Below are 13,118 nucleotides of genomic sequence, written 5' to 3'. Positions count from 1 at the left end.
ACCATGAAAAGGATCAGATTCAACCAAAGTAATTATATTAGGATCAACAGAGAATTCATAATCCTTATCAGTAACAAAGATAGGTGAAGTAGCAAAAGCAGGGTCAGGTTTCATTCTAGCATTTAGAGATTTCTTACTCCATTTAGCTAATAACCTTTTGAGTTCATTTCCATTTTTGCGAGCTAGAATAGCTAAAGAAGCTTCTTGATCAAAAACATAACCCTTAGGAATAACAAGTGATTCTTCATCATCACTTTCATCAGTATCATCAGATTCAATATTTTCAATTTCTCTAGCCCTAGCAAGTTGTTCATCAAGAAAATCACTAAGTGGCATAGTAGTATCAGGCATAGAGGTAGTTTCATCATAAGTATCATGCATAGCAGAAGTGGCATCATCAATAACATGCGACATATCAGAACGAATAGCAGAAGCAGGTGTAGGTGTCGCAAGCTTACTCAAAACAGAAGGTGAATCAAGTGTAGAGCTAGATGGCAGTCCCTTACCTCCCCTCGTAGTTGAGGGATAAATCTTAGTTCTTGGATCTTTCAAGTTCTTCATAATGATAAGCGGATATATATCCCAAGTGACTCAAAGAATAGAGCTATGCTCCCCGGCAACGGCGCCAGAAAATAGTCTTGATAACCCACAAGTATAGGGGATCGCAACAGTTTTCGAGGGTAGAGTATTCAACCCAAATTTATTGATTCGACACAAGGGGAGCCAAAGAATATTCTCAAGTATTAGCAGCTGAGTTGTCAATTCAACCACACCTGGAAACTTAGTATCTGCAGCAAAGTATTTAGTAGCAAAGTGATATGATAGTAGTGATAACGGTAACAAAAGGTAACTGTAGTAAAAGCAATGTTTTTGGTATTTTGTAGTGATGATAGCAATAGCAACGGGAAAGTAAATAAGCGAAGAACAATATGTAGAAAGCTCGTAGGCAATGGATCGGTGACGGAGAATTATGCCGGATGCGGTTCATCATGTAACAGTCATAACCTAGGGTGACACAGAACTAGCTCCAGTTCGTCAATATAATGTATGCATGTATTCCGAATATAGTCATACGTGCTTATGGAAAAGAACTTGCATGACATCTTTTGTCCTACCCTCCCGTGGCAGCGGGGTCCTTACGGAAACTAAGGGATATTAAGGCCTCCTTTTAATAAAGAACCAGAACAAAGCATTAACACATAGTGAATACATGAACTCCTCAAACTACGGTCATCACCGGCAAGTATCCCGATTAATGTCACTTCGGGGTTAACGGATCATAACACATAATAGGTGACTATAGACTTGCAAGATAGGATCAAGAACTCTCAGATATTGATGGAAACATAATAGGTTCAGATTTGAAATCATGGCACTCGAGCCCTAGTGACAAGCATTAAGCATAGCTGAGGGAGTCCTGGATTAGGGGGTGTTCGGGTAGCCGGACTATACCTTCAGCCGGACTCCAGGACTATGAAGATACAAGATTGAAGACTTCGTCCCGTGTCCGGATGGGACTTTCCATGGCATGGAAGGCAAGCTTGGCGATGCGGATATTCAAGATCTCCTACCATTGTAACCGACTCTGTGTAACCCTAACCCTATCCGGTGTCTATATAAACCGGAGGGTTGTAGTCCGTAGCCGATCAACTCCATACACAACAATCATACCATAGGCTAGCTTCTAGGGTTTAGCCTCCTTGATCTCGTGGTAGATCTACTCTTGTACTACCCATATCATCAATATTAATCAAGCAGGAGTAGGGTATTACCTCCATCGAGAGGGCCCGAACCTGGGTAAAACAAAGTGTTCCCTGCCTCCTGTTACCATCCGGCCTAGACACACAGTTTGGGACCCCCTACCCGAGATCCGCCGGTTTTGACACCGACATTGGTGCTTTCATTGAGAGTTCCTCTGTGCTGTCACAATCAGGAAGGATGCCTCCTCCCATCTTTAAAGACGGCGCCATTGCTAAGGGAGCCTTGGCTGTCGGCCAAACCCTCCGGCTAGGTGGTTTTCTCATGACCGCATGTTCGGCTGTTGCACCGACGATGACCTCTCGGGTCATCAAAAGCAACCTACACGTCAGCTCGGATCTCGTCGAGCAGCTAGATCCAACGGAGCTCTCTTTCGTAAATGAGCTCTTGGATCGCATCGCCGCCCTGGGGGTCGCTACGGATTACGACCAGGTTGGGCTTAAACCCGATCTAAGAGAAATTAACTCTCCCCAAGTCACCCACCACGTTGCCGTGGTAGAGGCGCAGTGCGGCGACCCTTCATCTATTTTAAGGACTAGCTACGTCTGAATTCCCGACTCCTCCAAGCCGGATACCCGCGTAGAGGAGGATGTAACTCAAGACCTGAGCTTAGGATGAGGCAACAGGCTAGATTTGTTGGACAACGTCCAAGAACCCGAACTTCAGAGTTCGGAAACTCTTCGGCCTCCGAATCTTGGATTAGGTGAGGCTTCAGATTCAACGACACCCGCCCACCCAAACATAAGCGATCTCTCCCAAATCAGGCAGAGGCCCGAGGAAACAATACATCATTATTGGGCCAGATTCCTCCTGGTTATGAACAGGATAAAGGATTGCCGCGAGGGAGACGCAATCTCTATTTTTTGCAGTAATTGCACGGATGAGGGAATCCTTAACGCCATAAGTCGTCATGATATTACGCGCTTCGCTGACTTGGCGTCCATAGTACAAAAATACTGTGTGATGGAAAGCGCCTGGAAAACCGAAATAAAATTTTGGGACAATCCGGCCTTGAATAGTAATCCCGTCCGAACTAAGAGGGTGCATCATCATAGGACACCCGGGATAAACACCAAAAAGCCAAAACCCTCTACAGGGCATGGAACCGTACTGGAAAGGTGGCTTGATGGACCCTGTAGAATTCACAGTACAGAGGACGCCACACCAACTCACAGCCTTAGAGCATGTTGGATACTCCGGCAGGTGGCCAAAATCGGTGAGGACCTCTTAATCCTGGAGGCCGCAGAAAGCCAGCCCGAGGACACCAGTACCGTTCTCACAGTCTTCGAGACTTTCGCATCAAATAATATGCGAAAAAGAACACTCCGCAGCCTCGCCGAAGTCTATCAAGTTGCAACAATAAATCCATGGAGCGACACTGCCATTACCTTCAATGCAAGTGATGAACCTAGATTCCGAACAGCCCGAGCACCAGCCGCATTGGTCCTCAGTCCCATAGTGGATGGCTTTCGCCTCACCAAGGTGCTCATGGATGGAGGCAGCGGACTGAACCTCATTTATGATGAAACCCTTCAAAAAATGGAAATAGACTGGAACCGCATCGAGCGAAGCAGCACAACCTTTAGAGGAATAATCCCCAGTCGGGAAGCGCGCTGCATAGGAAAAATCACACTAGATGTGGTGTTCGGCACGCCGGATAATTACAGGTCCGAAGAAGTCAAGTTTCAGGTGGCCCCATTTAAGAGCGGACATCACGCTTTACTAGGGCAGGAAGCATTCACAATCTTCCAAGCGATACCCCATTATGGGTACATGAAACTTAAGATGCCCGGGCCGAATGGAATTATCACTCTAGCTAGTGATCCGGACATAGCACTCCGCGCCGAAAACAAGACGGCCGCGTTAGCTCTTGAGGCACTATCCGAAGCCTTAGCGGCCGAGGAACTGACTGCGCTGCGCTCCACGGTTAACAGGGATGATGTGATACTCGACAAGAGGTCCAAATCCACATCCTTCAAGCCAGCTGACGAAATAGTCAAATTCCAGGTCCATCCAACGGACCCCAATAAAACAGCTTCCATCGGGGCACGACTGAACCCTGATGTAGACGCCGCACTACGAGAGTTCCTATGAAAGAACTGGGACATTTTCGCCTGGCACCCTTCAGACATGCCAGGGATCCCACGCAGGCTGGCCGAACACAGCTTAAATATCCTAAAAGGATTCAAACCTGTCAAACAAGCCCTTCGGCGTTTTTCCGAACCCAAGAGACATGCTATGGGAGAGGAGCTAGCCAAGCTATCGGAGGCCGGATTCATTAGAGACATACAACATCCGGACTGGCTAGCAAACCTGGTGATGGTACCAAAGAAGGACAAATCCTAGCGCCTGTATGTCGATTTTAAAGACCTTAACAAGGCTTGCCCAAAGGATCCCTTCCCCCTCCCCCGTATCGATCAAATTATCGATGCCACCGCAGGACACGATTCGTTGTGTTTCCTCGATGCATACTCCGGTTACCATCAAATCAAGATGGCAGAATCAGACCAAGCTGCAACACCATTCATCACACCATACGGCCCATTCTGCTTCAACACAATGCCCTTCGGGCTGAAAAACGCCGGCGCAACATATCAGCGCATGATCCAGACATGTCTGGCAAACCAGATCGGCAAAACAGTGGAGGCGTATGTGGATGATGTGGTCGTCAAATCAAGATATGTCGAATCCCTAGTAAACGACTTGAGGCTTACATTCGATAACCTCCGACAATATGACATCAAGCTCAATCCAGAAAAATGCGTCTTCGGCGTTCCAGCCAGAAAGCTCTTGGGCTTCATTGTATCCGGTAGAGGAATTGAAGCAAACCCAGCCAAGATCCAAGATTTGTCACAATTGAATGTCCCAAAGGACCTCAAACAAATACTAAAATTAACCGGATGCGTGGCGGCTTTAAGCCGCTTCATCTCCCGCTCGGGGGAAAAGGCACTACCCCTCTATCGCCTCCTTCGGCGCACCGAACACTTCGAGTGGACGGAGGCCGCCACGGCCAGACTTGATGAAATAAAAGCCATATTGGCAACAAACCCAGTCCTTGCCGCACCGAACACCGGCGAACCAATGTTATTGTACATTGCAGCAACACATCAAGTTGTCAGCGCAGTGCTCGTTGTCGAGCGGGAAACGGATGGACACAAATTCCCCCTTCAAAGGCCGGTCTACTACGTATCCACTGTCCTCACTCCATGCAAATCACGGTACCCGCATTATCAAAAGATTGCATACGCGGTATTCATGGCATCCCAGAAGCTACGACACTACTTTCAAGAGTGTTCCATAACAGTAGCCTCGGAAGTAGCACTCAACGATATTATTAACAACCGCGACGCAACGGGCCGGATTGCAAAATGGGCCATCGAGCTTCTCCCATTCGATATAACCTACAAGCCACGGCGAGCTATTAAATCGCAAGTTTTGGCCGACTTCGTCGCAGAATGGACGGAGGTCGAGCTCCCTAAAGAGTACGACACATATTCAAACTGGATTATGCATTTCGACGGCTCCAAAATGTTGACCGGACTGGGGGCTGGCGTCGTCCTGACATCCCCCACAGGAGACACAGTCCAATATGTGCTCCAGATCATGTACACGGATTCCAACAATGCAGCCGAATATGAGGTCCTCCTACATGGTCTCCGGATAGCAGTATCCATGGGTATCCAGCGCCTAGAGGTACGCCGGGATTTAAACCTCGCGATATCCCAAATAAATGGAGACTTCGACGCCAAGGACCCAAAAATGGCAGCTTACCGCAACGCCGTCATAAAAATGTCAGCTCGGTTCGGAGAGCTGGAGTTTCACCATATAGCCCGAGAAAACAATCAAGCAACGGACGTCCTGGCATGCATCGGAGCAAAACGCGATGCAATCCCCCCCAACATCTTTTTGGAAAGATTGTTCAAGCCATCCGTAGCATGGGAGGGTGAACCCGCAAATAACAGCCCGGACCCAGCCGCACCACTCGACGCCGAACAATCTGACACAATTGGAGGCTCTGGCAACGAAATTACACCTTCAGCCCACGTAATAATGGCGGTTATCGCCTCGTGGACAGAACCATTCCTAGCCTACCTTACTAGACAGGAACTCCCAGAGGACCAAAACGAGGCCCGCTGCATAGTGCGGCGATCTAAAGCCTATAGAGTCCATGAGGGAGAGCTTTATAAGAAAAGCACTACCGGAGTCCTTCAAAGGTGCATCTCCGAAGAGGAAGGGCGGAACCTTCTGGCTGAAATTCATGCCGAACTCGGTGGTCACCACGCCGCTGCTCGGTCCCTTGTTAGCAAGGCTTTCCGTACAGGCTTTTATTGGCCGACGGCCCGGCAGACGCTCAGGACCTAGTCCAACGATGCGCTGGTTGCCAACTTTTTGCCAACCAAAGCCATATGCCACCCACCGCACTCCAAACTATACCCATCACCTGGCCTTTTGCGGTCTGGGGGCTTGACATGGTCGGACCCCTTAAAGGTGGGACCGATAGAAAAAAATACTTACTGGTCATGGTGGATAAATTCACCAAATGGATAGAAGCCATACCTGTTAAAACGGCTGAATCTGGACCTGTGATAGACTTCATATCCGGGGTTGTACACCGTTATGGCGTCCCCCACAGCATCATAACCGATAACGGTACAAACTTTACTGCCGACGAGGTAAAACTCTGGTGCAAAAACATGGGCATCAAGCTCGATTATGCTTCCGTCTATCACCCACAAACCAACGGCCAGGTCGAACGTGCAAATGGTCTTATCATGAGCGGCATTAAACCCAGACTGGTGCGGTCCCTCAAGGAATCTAACACACACTGGGTAGAGGAGCTCGACTCCGTGCTATGGGGGCTGCGGACTACGCCAAATCGCACCACCGGATACACACCATTTTTATGGTGTACGGCGTAGAGGCGGTTCTACCCTGCGACATAATTCATGACTCACCTAGAGTGCGCATGTACGAAGAAAGAGAAGCCGAGCTCGATCGGCAGGACAACTTGGACGCCCTGGAGGAGGAGCGTGACGTGGCAAAAGCCCGTTCCGCATTTTATCAACAGCAGGCCCGAAGATATCAAAGCAGAGAAGTACGGGCCAAAAATTACAATGTTGGCGAACTAGTTCTATGCATGCCGGACAAGAAAAAGGACAAACTCAAGCCCAAGTGGGAAGGTCCATTCATAATCGACCAAGTCCTGACTGGCGGGGCGTACCGCCTGCGAGATGCGTCGGATAACCGACTCGAGCCGAACCCGTGGAACGCCACCCGTCTCCGAAGATTCTATGCCTAGCGCCCGACTGGGTGAAGCCGAAAGCTAGCGTTCTTAAGGGAATATTCGGTCGGTGAGATAAAAGATGATCTTTTTACTCATTTTATGCGCCCCCAGATGCTTTTTCTGCGTCTTTTTACGCAGTCCGGACATGCACTTTAGGGCATGCCTCCCAGCGAAAGGAACCCCTAACGGAACTATTCTCTCTGGAAGATGTTTCTTACTAACCATGTAATATAACATAACTAGTTGGGCACTTGTCTGATAAAGCACTAATGACCCCTACGCCTGGTCTCCACGCATACCACGGTTCTTATATAACCGCTATGGTATTTGGACACACTCCGGACCGTCAGGTCCCGAGGTTGAAGCGAAAAGGTCGGCAACGACAAACGATCTACAATCCGGCTAGAAGGCATTACACATGTCAATTCAAAATTACATAGTCATTCTGACTGATTGTATTCCTCTTCTATACCATCTAACAGGCTGTCTAATTTACAGTCCCTGCTGGGAATACTTCACGGCTAACTCTACTTGGCCGTATACTAAGCTTACAGGGATCTCCTTCCCGTCAGGCCCCACTGGTCCGACCTCGGCCATGTGGTTTGGGTCAGACTTTGTAAAACGGGTCTTCACCATGGCCCAGGCCTCCCTAGCGCCTTGTCGGCAAGCCGATATCTTCCACAACCGGAAGCGCCGCCGAGCTCCCTTCAGCTTCTCCGCAAGCTCTCCAAGGCCCTCGGGCATGGAGTGGGCAGGCCATAAGGCTTGGGCAACGCCTCGCATCGCCTGCCGAATTCGCTCGTGCAGTTGCATGAGTTCGGGAAGAAGGTCACCCATAGAACCGGGCATCTCCTCTGCAGGACGACCTGTGAGCATACCTACAGACATTACTCTGTTAGTCGACTTCCTCGCCGAACTCTTTTTTCAAAGTTCGTTCAAGCACTTACTAAAAATGCCGCGTCGAAGCCGCTGATTCTCTTTCGTGGAGTCCGACAGCTGGCCACGAACATCTTTAAGTTCGACGTCCAGCTTGGTGTTGGCATCCTGAAGATCATTCTTCTCTCGCCTCACCTTTGTCAACAAACTCTCACCGGCCTTTAGCCGGCGTAAGAGTTGTTGCTTGTCCGGATCTAATCCGGCGCCATCTGCAATATGATTTGTCAGATTTGCACCCACACCGCACAATACTAATCTTTCGAAGTGTATCTTACCTGAGGGGTCTCTTTGGGCTCCCCTGCTGCGGCTAGTGCGGCCTCTAGTTGGGCCTTGCACTTTTCCAGCTCCTGGGATAGTACGGTATTCTTCTTTGTAAGAAGCTGCATATCAAATGATCCTTAAATCAGTTGCTCTAACTGTTTCAAGTCTCGGGGGCTACTGGTATATATATATTTGACCAAAATTTTCTTACCCGTATGTCTTTTACATACTGCTCCGTGGCTCTGGCTAAACCATTTTGAGCGGCACGGAGGTACACATCTCCCGAATTAAAGGCATCTAAAGCCTCTTGGGAGAAACAAGCGCCGCGTAGAACTGTCTGGCGACGCCTGTGGTTCATGGCACTCTCAACTTCAGAATTTGTGGCAGGCAGCCTGTCCGCATCCTCTGTCGGAGGAGCGTCCGGTGCGCGCCTTGTGCTTGCCTCCGCTTTCTGGCCAGACGTTGGAGCCTGGCTGGTGGAGGCGCGATTGGCAACCTCTCCAGATGTAGTCCGGCGAGGTCTCTTCGTTCTGAAAATAGCACGAACGTTAATATGCCCTGATAGAATAACACCAGGGAAACAGAGGGTGTGCTATACCTTTGCTCCGTCATCTCAGTCCGGACTACATTCCTTTTTGCCCCACGGGGCCCTACGGCCCCTCGTTGGCTAGCCGCCGCAGGTTCGGCCTCCTGCCTCGGAAATCTCCCCTGCAAAACACGGTTGTTGTCAGAGACACCGGAATACGTGAGAGTGGAATCTCTCTCAAGGGAATGAGACTCCGGTTTCTGTCACCTGGAAGGCCGGGATTAACCCTGGGTAATCAGCCGTGATCGCTACCAAGGTATTGTCCTTGCTTAGCTGATGGAACACCCAGTCGATAAGCTCCACCGATATGTCTGGGTCCTCTTCGGAGTCCGGATCGAGGGACCGTTCTGGGTCCTCGGGCTGTGGAGGGCGGCTGTTTATATCCTTTACCTCCTGTCGCAGTTCCTGCAATAAAGTCGTTAGACTACATATCTAACCGTGGGAGTATCAAACAAACGGGCAAGCGCAATTATTCACTTACCCAACTTGGAGGGTCGTACATAGTAAATCCGTCCTGTGGATTGACGCGGAGGAATTCCTCCTTTTCTCCCTTGTACAAAGAGGATAAGATCTTTACTAGGGCGGCAGCTGAGGCTGGCCCCTTACGACCGTAACGAGTGGCGTCATCCTCCCTGTTGAAATCCCACATGGGGTTGCCTCTATATTGAAGCGGCTGCACCCCCCGCATAATGCATGCGGCCATGACTCCAATCATGGTTAGTCCGGAATGAGCCAACAGTCTTATCCGGCCCATCAAGTAAAGGACGTCTCTGTCACTTTCTCTCTGAGAGCTCCGCGGACGCCAGCTCAAGCGTTTCTTCAATGGAGCATTGTTGAACTCAGGGAGACCGACCCGGATAGGGTCCGGTAGCGGGACGTCATCTATATAGAACCAATCCGAAGGCCAGTCCTCGGACGCCTTCTTTGGGGTTCCGGATAGGTATCCGGTCCCAGCGATGCGCCATACTTCGGCTCCGCCCACTTGGTATATAGACCCCTTTTGAGAACGGGGCACCAGGCAGAATAACCTCCTCCACAGCGTGAAATGAGCCTCAATGCCTAAAAATAGTTCCCAAAGGGCAACGAAACCCGCAATATGCAATACGGAGGCGGGCGTGAGATTGTGCAGCTGGAGGCCGTAGAACTCCAGAAGCCCGCGGAGAAATGGATGAATTGGAAATCCCAGTCCCCTTATTAGATAGGGGACGAGGCACACCCGCTCTCCTTTAGAAGGATTGGGGGTGCTCTCCGCTTGTTTTCCGCCATTGTAGGTGGCGAGACCGGCTCGGACCAGGACCATGTACGCCTGAGGGAGAAATCCCTTGGCCTGAAGTGACGCTAACTTGCTATGCGGGACGGTGCAACTCTCCCAGTCCCCGGGTTTGGGATCGGAGGGGCAAGGGGAGGAGCTGCGACGGCTGGCCATGTTGGAATGGACCTTTGCTGGAAGCGCTCTGATGATAACTCGCGGAGAGGAGAAGATGTGGTTTGGACCTAAATCCCCATCCCGTTAAATAGGCGGCTCGTTTATACAGCTAGGGGCGTGGATGTAAAAACTCCCTGGCTTTTCGCATTCGTTTGACACATGGAAGACGGCCATTATTGGGCGTGGAAGCCGAGGAACACTACATTACAAAAATCGGACATTATTCCTACAGGTACACAAGATTTGGAGAAGAACCCGCCTTGCAATGCTGAACAATCTGCGCGTCGGACTCGTCATTATTGAAGCCTGGTTCGGGGGCTACTGAGGGAGTCCTGGATTAGGGGGTGTTCGGGTAGCCGGACTATACCTTCAGCCGGACTCCAGGACTATGAAGATACAAGATTGAAGACTTTGTCCCGTGTCCGGATGGGACTTTCCTTGGCATGGAAGGCAAGCTTGGCGATGCGGATATTCAAGATCTCCTACCATTGTAACCGACTCTATGTAACCCTAACCCTATCCGGTGTCTATATAAACCGGAGGGTTGTAGTCCGTAGCCGATCAACTCCATACACAACAATCATACCATAGGCTAGCTTCTAGGGTTTAGCCTCCTTGATCTCGTGGTAGATCTACTCTTGTACTACCCATATCATCAATATTAATCAAGCAGGAGTAGGGTATTACCTCCATCGAGAGGGCCCGAACCTGGGTAAAACAAAGTGTTCCCTGCCTCCTGTTACCATCCGGTCTAGACGCACAGTTTGGGACCCCATACCCGAGATCCGCCGGTTTTGACACCGACAATAGCAAAGTCATAGCAACATCAATCTCAGAACATAGTGGACACTAGGGATCAAAGCCTAACAAAACTAACTCGATTACATGATAGATCCCATCCAACCCATCACCGTCCAGCAAGCCTACGATGGAATTACTCACGCACGGCGGTGAGCATCATGAAATTGGTGATGGAGGATGGTTGATGATGATGATGGTGACGGATTCCCCTCTCCGGAGCCCCAAACGGACTCCAGATCAGCCCTCCCAAGAGGTTTTAGGGCTTGGCGGCGGCTCCGTATCATAAAACACGATGAATTCTTCTCTCTAATTTTTTTCTCCCCGAAACTCAATATATGGAGTTGGAGTTGGAGTCGGAGAGGCAACAGGGGGCCCACGAGGTAGGGGGCGCGCCCTAGGGGGGCAGGCGCGCCCCCACCCTCGTGGAGAGGTGGTGGGCCCCCTGGCCTTCATCTTTTGCAGGTATTTTTCTTATTTTCTGAAAAGTGGCTCCATGAAGTTTCAGGTCATTCCGAGAACGTTTGCTCCTGCACATAAATAACACCATGGTAATTCTGCAGAAAACAGCGTTAGTCTGAGTTAGTTCCATTCAAATCATGCAAGTTAGAGTCCAAAACAAGGGCAAAAGTGTTTGGAAAAGTAGATACGTTGGAGACATATCAGTAACCTAAGTGGTCGTTTCTTAAAGTTTGGGGCTACGATGCTTATGTGAAAAAGCTTCAACCTGATAAGCTCAAACCCAAATTGGAGAAATGTGTTTTCGTAGGATACTCAAAGGAGACTGTTGGGCACACCTTCTATCACAGATCCGAAGGCAAGACATTTGTTGCTAAGAATGGATCCTTTCTATAGAAGGAGTTTCTCTCGAAAGAAGTGAGCGGGAGGAAAGTACAACTTGACGAGGTAATTGTATCTTCTCCCTTATTGGAAAGTAGTTCATCATTGAAATCAGTTCCAGTGATTCCTACACCAGTAAGTGAGGAAGCTAATGATGATGATCATGAAACTTCTAATCAAGTTACTACCGAACCTCATAGGTTAACCAGAGTAAGATCCGCACTAGAGTGGTACGGCAATCCTGTTCTGGAGGTCATGTTACTTGACCATGACAAACCTACGAACTATGAGGAAGCGATGATGAGCCCAGATTCCGCAAAATGGCTTGAGGCCATGAAATCTGAGATGGGATCCATGTATGAGAACAAAGTATGGACTTTGGTTGACTTGCCCGATGATCGGCAAGCCATCGAGAATAAATGGATCTTCAAGAAGAAGACTGACACTGACGGTAATGTTATTGTCTACAAAGCTCGACTTGTTGCAAAAAGTTTTTGACAAGTTCAAGGAGTTGACTACGATAAGACCTTCTCACCCATAGCGATGCTTAAGTCCGTCTGAATCATGTTAGCAATTGCTACATTTTATGATTATAAAATTTGGCAAATGGATGTAAAGACTGCATTTCTGAATGGATTTCTGGAAGAAGAGTTGTATATGATGCAACCTGAAGCTTTTATCGATCCAAAGGGTACTAACAAAGTGTGCAAGCTCCAGCGATCCATCTATGGACTGGTGCAAGCATCTTGGAGTTGGAATAAACATTTTGATAGTGTGATCAAAGCATATGGTTTTATACAGACTTTTGGAGAAGCCTGTATTTACAAGAAAGTGAGTGGGAGCTCTGTAGCATTTCTAATATTATATATGGATGACATATTGTTGATTGGAAATGATATAGAATTTCTGGATAGCATAAAAGGATACTTGAATAAGAGTTTTTCAATGAAAGACCTCGGTGAAGCTGCTTATATATTGGGCATCAAGATCTATAGAGATATATCAAGACGCTTAATTGGACTTTCACAAATCACATACCTTGATAAAGTTTTGAAGAAGTTCAAAATGGATCATGCAAAGAAAGGGTTCTTGCCTGTATTACAAGGCGTGAAGTTGAGTCAGACTCAATGCCCGACCACTTCAGAAGATAGAGAGAAAATGAAAGGTGTTCCCTATGCTTCAGCCGTAGGCTCTATCATGTAAGCAATGCTGTGTACCAGACCTGATGT

This window comes from Triticum aestivum, chromosome 3A, assembly GCF_018294505.1.
Source record: "Triticum aestivum cultivar Chinese Spring chromosome 3A, IWGSC CS RefSeq v2.1, whole genome shotgun sequence".
Classification (NCBI taxonomy): Eukaryota; Viridiplantae; Streptophyta; class Magnoliopsida; order Poales; family Poaceae; genus Triticum; species Triticum aestivum.
The sequence above is the reverse complement of the archived record's forward strand: the minus strand, read 5'-3'. Positions refer to the sequence as shown.